Source organism: Colobus angolensis, unplaced genomic scaffold, assembly GCF_000951035.1.
Source record: "Colobus angolensis palliatus isolate OR3802 unplaced genomic scaffold, Cang.pa_1.0 Scaffold179, whole genome shotgun sequence".
Classification (NCBI taxonomy): domain Eukaryota; kingdom Metazoa; phylum Chordata; class Mammalia; order Primates; family Cercopithecidae; genus Colobus; species Colobus angolensis.
In genome coordinates, this window is record NW_012114921.1 from 223698 (window position 1) to 230888 (window position 7191).

At 39.3% G+C, this 7191-nt stretch overlaps 1 long non-coding RNA gene across 1 annotated transcript in view; it reads right to left on the reverse strand.

The window, feature by feature from the left end:
* Nucleotides 1–5384: 5384 nt before the first annotated feature.
* The window catches only part of LOC105509602, a 2660-nt gene continuing 853 nt past the window's right edge, over nucleotides 5385–7191 (reverse strand). The window contains exon 3 of the long non-coding RNA XR_001001456.1: nucleotides 5385–6045. This is a non-coding gene — a long non-coding RNA (uncharacterized LOC105509602). The remainder of the gene's footprint in view (nucleotides 6046–7191) is intronic.

The following is a 7191-nucleotide window of genomic DNA, read 5'->3' on the forward strand; positions in this document are numbered from 1 at the left end:
CAAGTGGCTGGATTACAGGCGCCCGCCACCTCACCCGGCTAGTTTTTTTGTATTTTTTAGTAGAGACGGGGTTTCACCGTGTTCGCCAGGATGGTCTCGATCTCCTGACCTCGTGATCCGCCCGTCTCGGCCTCCCAAAGTGCTGGGATTACAGGCTTGAGCCACCATGCCCAGCCCTGGCAATGAAGTATTAATGATACAGGTGTGAAAAGCAAACGCCATCTTTCAGAACCAAGTTAATTTCTCAAAAGAAGCAGAGACATTATCATCGCCATGTGTTTTTGGAATTAAGAATCATAAATATGCACTATTCTTGCAAGTACAAGTTTGGTTAAATAGGCAGCCATGAAAAACCTGGCAAATAGGAGCTATGGGAAAGAAAATAATCAAACAAAAATCAATTATTATGTAGAAGAAAATTACAAAAGTACTTCAGAGCTCCTCTCCCTTCCTCCTGGCTAGATTTCAGGGCAGGGCAGAATTTTTGTGTCCTTGAATTCTTTTACAAAGTTATCAGACTGAGGTACAGTATGATTTTGGGCCCCTAAGTAGGGAAATTTAAATATGCTTATGCCTCTTCTCCCATCTTAAATCCTTACAATCCTGCCCTCTCTAACCCATTGCCTTTTTCAGAGCCAAACTTCTGTAAAGTTTACTTTAAGTACCTACTTTTCTCATTCCCATTCATTCACTTCTCAAACCTCTGAAATCTGGTTTCTCCTCACTACTACATTAATTCAGTTTATCTGAAAAATGAGGCAATCCAGCAACTCTTCACAGGGAAATACACTGCCAGTTGAAAAGTAACAAAATTTGCCCATAAATTGTCTCAAGAGCAGTAAGAAAGAGAAGCAAAACAGTTTTAGAAAGACACATAAACATGAATACTGAAAATGGAACAGTCATAGGACTGAAACTCAAGAAAGAGGCATAACGCCCAACATTAAAGATATACAGAGTAAACAGCTGAAATGGAGACTCTTGCATTTAGACTGCTAAATGTAAAAACAAATAAATGTAAACAGTTTATCATCAAAATAACACTTTAAACTGTTAAGACTCCTTAAATGTACCACACTACTGTTAGTATTCCATAAAAACAGCACATGACCAGTATAAGTCATTTAGATTACACATATGGAACATACTAGTCAGCTGCAGTATTTTAATTGCGATGAAAGCACTCTGTATCTGCAATAGTATACTTTTATACATTACCACTTAAAAGCAAAAACAAAATTCTTCAGTTGCTTTATTTCAGCATATTAAAACACTTAAGTTTTCCTGGTTTTCTTATAGAAAATACAAAACATTCACAAGGAAATGGCTCTACATATGCTAATAATTGAGCCAAGAGAATACACACTGTGCAGTTTTACAAGGACAAGTACTAAGAAACTATAGAAGCTGCCACTTAATACTACATAAATGGCTAGAAGCCCCAGTATACGCTTGTAGTCCTAGTTACTTGAGTGGCTAAGGCAGGATCGCTTGAACCCAGGAGTCTGAGGCTGTCATTTGCTATGATCATGCTTGTGAATAGCTACTGCACTCCACATGGCTAGACCCCATCTCAAATAAATAAATACATAAATACATAAATAAAATGGCTAAAAGTTTGGTTGGAGAGGGTAGGGGAGGAGGAAAGCTGTTTTATTTTGGCTTAGTCTTAAAAAAAATGTATCACTTACGTACTTCAAGGATTAGTTACTGAATTTTATCTTCTGGTGCTGAAGCAGCTCAAGTCCCCAAGGTATTCAGTTTGATAAGCACCTATGTGCCATATTCATGAAATCAGGAGTTAGGTGTAAGAGGGTGACTTTGATGAGCATTCCTTAAAAGTTTTAACCTTTAAGCAAGTTTATGTATAGGCAGCACCCTCAGATTTTACATCAAATTAGGCTTCGTGAAAATGTACCTACTTACATAATTGCATACAGCTGAACATCTCTGCATGTTTGAATTTCCTTAAGTGGCTATGTTCATGAACATATTTACACTTGGTAAGTTCATCTTCATATATTTATCCTTGCAAAGAAATGTTTTTGGCTGGGCGCGGTGGCTCACACCTGAAATCCCAGCACTTTGGGAGGCCGAGGCAGGCGGATCACGAGGTCAGGAGTTTTGAGACCAGCCTGACCAACATGATGAAACCCATCTCTAATAAAAATACAAAAATTAGCTGGGTATGGTGGCGTACGCCTGTTAATCCCAGCTACTCAGGAGGCTGAGGCAGGAGAATTGCTTGAACCCAGGAGGTGGAGGTTGCAGTGAGATGAGATTGTACCACTATACTCCAGCCTGGGCAACAGAGACTCTATCTCAAAAAAAAAAAAAAAGTTTTCTAGTGCTCCCTTAATTATCCAAACCTGTTAAAAATTGGGAAATAAAATAATAAAGAGGACCCTCTTTTCCTGTTAATCATTACTATAGACATCTGGATTTCAAATCTTCACCTTGGGATATTTACTGCATTTATCCTCAGCAGCATATTAAGCAGCTAAAATTACGTAAATTTGTTTCAAACTCAAGCTGGGTCACTAAGACTAAAAAGCACACTTTTTATTTTCCTGAGTATTGTTAACTAAAAGTAAAAATGTTAAAAGTTTTCTCATTGTCCAGAATGAACTAAAGATTTTCCCTAGAGGACAGGCACAGTGGCTCACTCCTGTAATTCCAGCACTTTGGGAGTCAGGCAGGCAGATCACTTGAGGTCAAGAGTTCGGGACCAGCCTGGCCAACATGGTGAAACCCCGTCTCTACTAAAAATACAAAAATTAGCCGGGCATGGTAGTGCCTGCCTGTAGTCCCAGCTACTCGGGAGGCTGAGACAGAAGAATCGCCTGAACCTGGGAGGCAGAGGTTGAAGTGAGTCAAGATCGCGCCACTGCACACCAACCTGGGCGACGGAGTAAGGCTCTATCTCTAAGAGAAAAAAAAAAGGTAATCTGTTAGATCTGTTAGCAAGATTATATAAATGGTACACTTGATGGGAATTAGGAACATACCGATATATTCCTGTATGAACTCAAGTCACTTAACCAGTCCACTTCCTAAGCTGTAAAGAGGAAGCTTTGAATATTAAATACTTATCTGAAACTATTTGGAAAAGCAAAGTTTATTAATACCACCCTGAAGTAACTGAAGCTCACACTCAATTATTTACATTAGGAACTTAAGCTCCTCTATTAAAAGTAAAATGTGTATTTTTTGGTTGAAACATAAAATATAAACAAGTATTGAACTGCATTATACAAGAAATCAAATTCCTAGAGTATCATGACCAAAAAAATCCACTGTTTAAAGAGTAAAGAGAAACAGTGGTGAGCTTGCTGTAGCATTAAAGATACTGAACAGGTAAGATAATTGGATTCTAATTCTGCCCTGCCTTTTGCCATCAACGTACAGTGTGACCACTGGCAAGTTTTAATTTCGCTTTGCGCATGCCCATTTCCTTATCTGTAAAACATGGGCTAAAGAATTTGTAAGATTTCTCAGCTCTAAAAAGGGGTCACTATGACCTAAAAGATACTCTATTATAATATCACTTGTTCAAATATCATAAACATTAAGATAACATCAATAACTTAAAAATTCAAGACTTAGGGCAGGAAAATTTTTATTTTCAGAAAATTCTAAAAAACATAGTCTCACCTTTTAAGTTTCTCCATAACTATCATAATTTTACCACAGCATTGAGCTCTTACTAGGTGTCTCTTAACATTAGACTTCCTTAATATTAGGCTAAACCCTAATTCTAAGAAATATACAGGTTAGTCAGGATATCATGGTTGGTCCTTGTTTTTTTTTTTTTTTAGACGGAGTTTTGCTCTTATTGCCCAGACTAGAGTGCAGCAGTGCAATCTTGGATCACTGCAACCTCTGCCTTTCAGTTTCAAGCGATTCTTCTGCCTCAGCCTCCCAAGTCGCTGGGATTACAGGTGCCCGCCACCACACCCAGCTAATTTTTTTGTATTTTTAGTAAAAACAGGGTTTCACCATGTTGGTCAGGCTGGTCTCGAACTGCTGACCTCATGATCCACCCGACTTGGCCCCAAATTGCTGGGATTACAGGCTCACATGAGCCACCATGCCTGGCTCGGTTGGTCCTCTTAAGGCTAAAACTGATCTCACCTCATCTCTCACTCCCCTCTCCCTCCCACAACTGCCATGTGTAAACAGTTCACCAGGTAAATTCCTTATCTACACATTTTCAGAATTGATTCATGGGTATAATTAGCAATAAACCTAAAATCTTTCTCAAAGCTTTTGTTATTGTGTGACATACTGCAAAAATACAAATACAGGACGTAGAGGACTACTCCACCCAACTCTTGTAGACTCACCTATAGTTTTAAAAACACAATACTTGGATCTAACCCTGGAGATGTCAACAGGGATGGGTAGGTAATAGCCATATACTTTTAGAGCTCTCTAGGTTATCCTGACACCTCTATTGAAAAAAACCCTTGCTCTAACAGCAATTGGCTTCATACTCTTAAATGAGATACCTATAATTTTAATACAAATCAATGTCCTAATTCTCTTTATTACTTTTTTGAGATAGGGTCTTGCTCTGTTGCCCAGGCTGGAGTACAGTGGCTCAATCTCTGCTCACTGCCCCTTCCACCTCCCCAGTTCAAGCGATTCTCCTGCCTCAGGCACCCTAGCAGCTGGTATTACAGGCGTACACCACGACACCTGGCTAACTTTTCTACTTCTTGAAGAGATGGGGTTTCCCCATGTTGGCCAGGCTGGTCTTGAACTCCTGGCCCCAAGTGATGTGCCCATCTCGGCCTCCCAAAGCATTAGGATTATAGGTGTCAGCCACTGCACTTGGCCCTAATTCTTTTTTGAGAGATGAAAAGTTTTACCTCCTCTAGACATTCCTAATTCCACTTTAACAATGTTTTCCTAACCTGCAGTGTTTCTCCGGGACACTGAGGTTATTTTTTCAGAAGCTGGCCTCCCCAACTCCTCAAATATTAATTTTATAAATAAAATCTCTAAAGAGTGCAGGATTTCTTCCATCTTTATGTTCAGATGTCTATTAGATACAAGGATAGAAAAACTTCAAACTACTCAAACACATGACAAATTATAGAAATCACTGTATTCTACACCTATCACTTTTCAAACACAAGATTTCTTTCTTTTTTAAAAACAGACATGGTCTCACTGTTGCCCAGATTGGAGTGCAGTGACACAATCATAGTACACTGCAGCCTGAAACTAATGGATCAAGTGATCCTCCTGCCTCAGCCTCCCAAGTAGTTAAGCCTACATGCATGCACTACCATGCCCAGCTCAGACAGGTTTCTGAGTAGTTTGTTGCTCTTTTTCCCTACAATTTGTCTTCCATATAACTCAAACTGACAAGGCTATGGCTTACATAAAGAAATATATTATAAAATGAACAAACTCAAGATAAATTTACATAAGACATGAGAATACACCTGAATCACCAACCACTAAAAATAATTGAAGAGCTTGAAATTAAGCCTAAGTGTAAATCTCTATTAAGCTTACAACATTACAATAGTTAAATTGAAGGTTAGAAAGAAAATGGTAGACATTGTTCCTTTTCCTATACTTACCACCATTACTTAGAGACGTTTCTAAGTAACAAAAACTTTGAGCCTTTTTCATTGTGGTATTCACGGATGACACCAACACATACTACTTCTGCTTAAAAATCAAACTCATTCATCTTGACTTGTTCCCAGAAACATGACACATACGATCATTTTTCGAAAAAGTGTTTTTGTAATTACCATCTGCATACATCTGAGAGACTGTTTCTAACATGTTTTGGTCATTTTTAATCATTCTATCTAGCCTTTCCTTGATATGAGGATCTATTTTTTATTCACTCCTAACATAGAGGGGAAGTGCATACCTTCAATGACGCAAAGTAACTAGTTAATTTTGTTTCAGAATAATGTGCAAAAGGGAAGGGAGGAAACAGCACTAAGTATATCAGTATTTTTACACATCAGACACCTTCAGGAAGAAAACACATTTCTCATCTTGGTGTGACAGACTCTGAAAAAGAACACACAGCATTGTTTCAGTGGCACAAGAAGAAAAGTACAGTTCATTTTGAGATACTGTGCGAAATCACTCAAAAGACAAGTAACTTTGGTTTCAGTCACTTAGTTAAAAAAAAAATTTATCCATGACAGATGTCAGAACGCCTATCATTAATAATATCCCACCCCTCCCCACTTTTCTGAGACACAGGCTCGCTCTGTCGCCCAGGTTGGAGCACAGTGGTACGATCTTGGCTCACTGTAGCCTCAACCTCCTGGGCTCAAGCAATTCTCCCACCTCAGCCTCTAGTGTAGCTGGAACTACAGGGGTAAGCCACCATGCCCAGATAATTTTTTTATTTAATGTCTTTGCAGAGACGGTACGGGGGGGTCTCCGTATATTGCCCAGGCTGGGCTTGAACTCCTAGAATCAAGCTATCCCCCTGCCTCTGCCCCCAAAGTGCTGGGATTACAGGCGTGAGCCACTACGCCCGGCACCTCCTGGGTTTTAAGTGATTTTTCCTGCCTCAGCCTCCTGAGTAGCTGGGGTTACAAGCACCTGCCACTAAGCCTGGCTAAATTTTGCATTTTTAGTAGAGACGGGTTTTCACCATGTTGGCCAGGTTGGTCTTGAACTTCTGACCTCAAGTGATTTGCCTGCCTTGGCTTCCCAAAGTGCTGGGGTTATTGGCGTGAGATACCGTGCTTGGTCAACTGCTCCCTTTTTACTGACTTCTTTCCATTTATTCTGCCAGTTAAATCCCTCAAGACTTAAAGCTGCTTATTATTTATATTATTCATATTATTTATGTTATTGGGTAATGGAATGAGAAGGACTTCAGGTAATGGACATGAGTTCACAACTGTCAGAATTGGGTTATTTTTTATGGAGGGCTTTGTTGCCTTAAGGTGTCAGTTTCTTTCCTTGTGCATTTTTCTGTATTTATACAATTAAACCTTCTTCATGTAAGTAATCTAATGAATTCAATTATCTCAGATTTCTCTTCCTCCAGGTAATGTGTATTGATAAACATATTTGGGCAACAACACAGACAAATCCTGTTCACATTTAACACCCTGGTTCAACCGAGCATCAGTGTTCTCTAATAGTGGTGGGGAGGATCCTAGTTAGGTTTGGCAATGAAGTATTTTTTTTTTT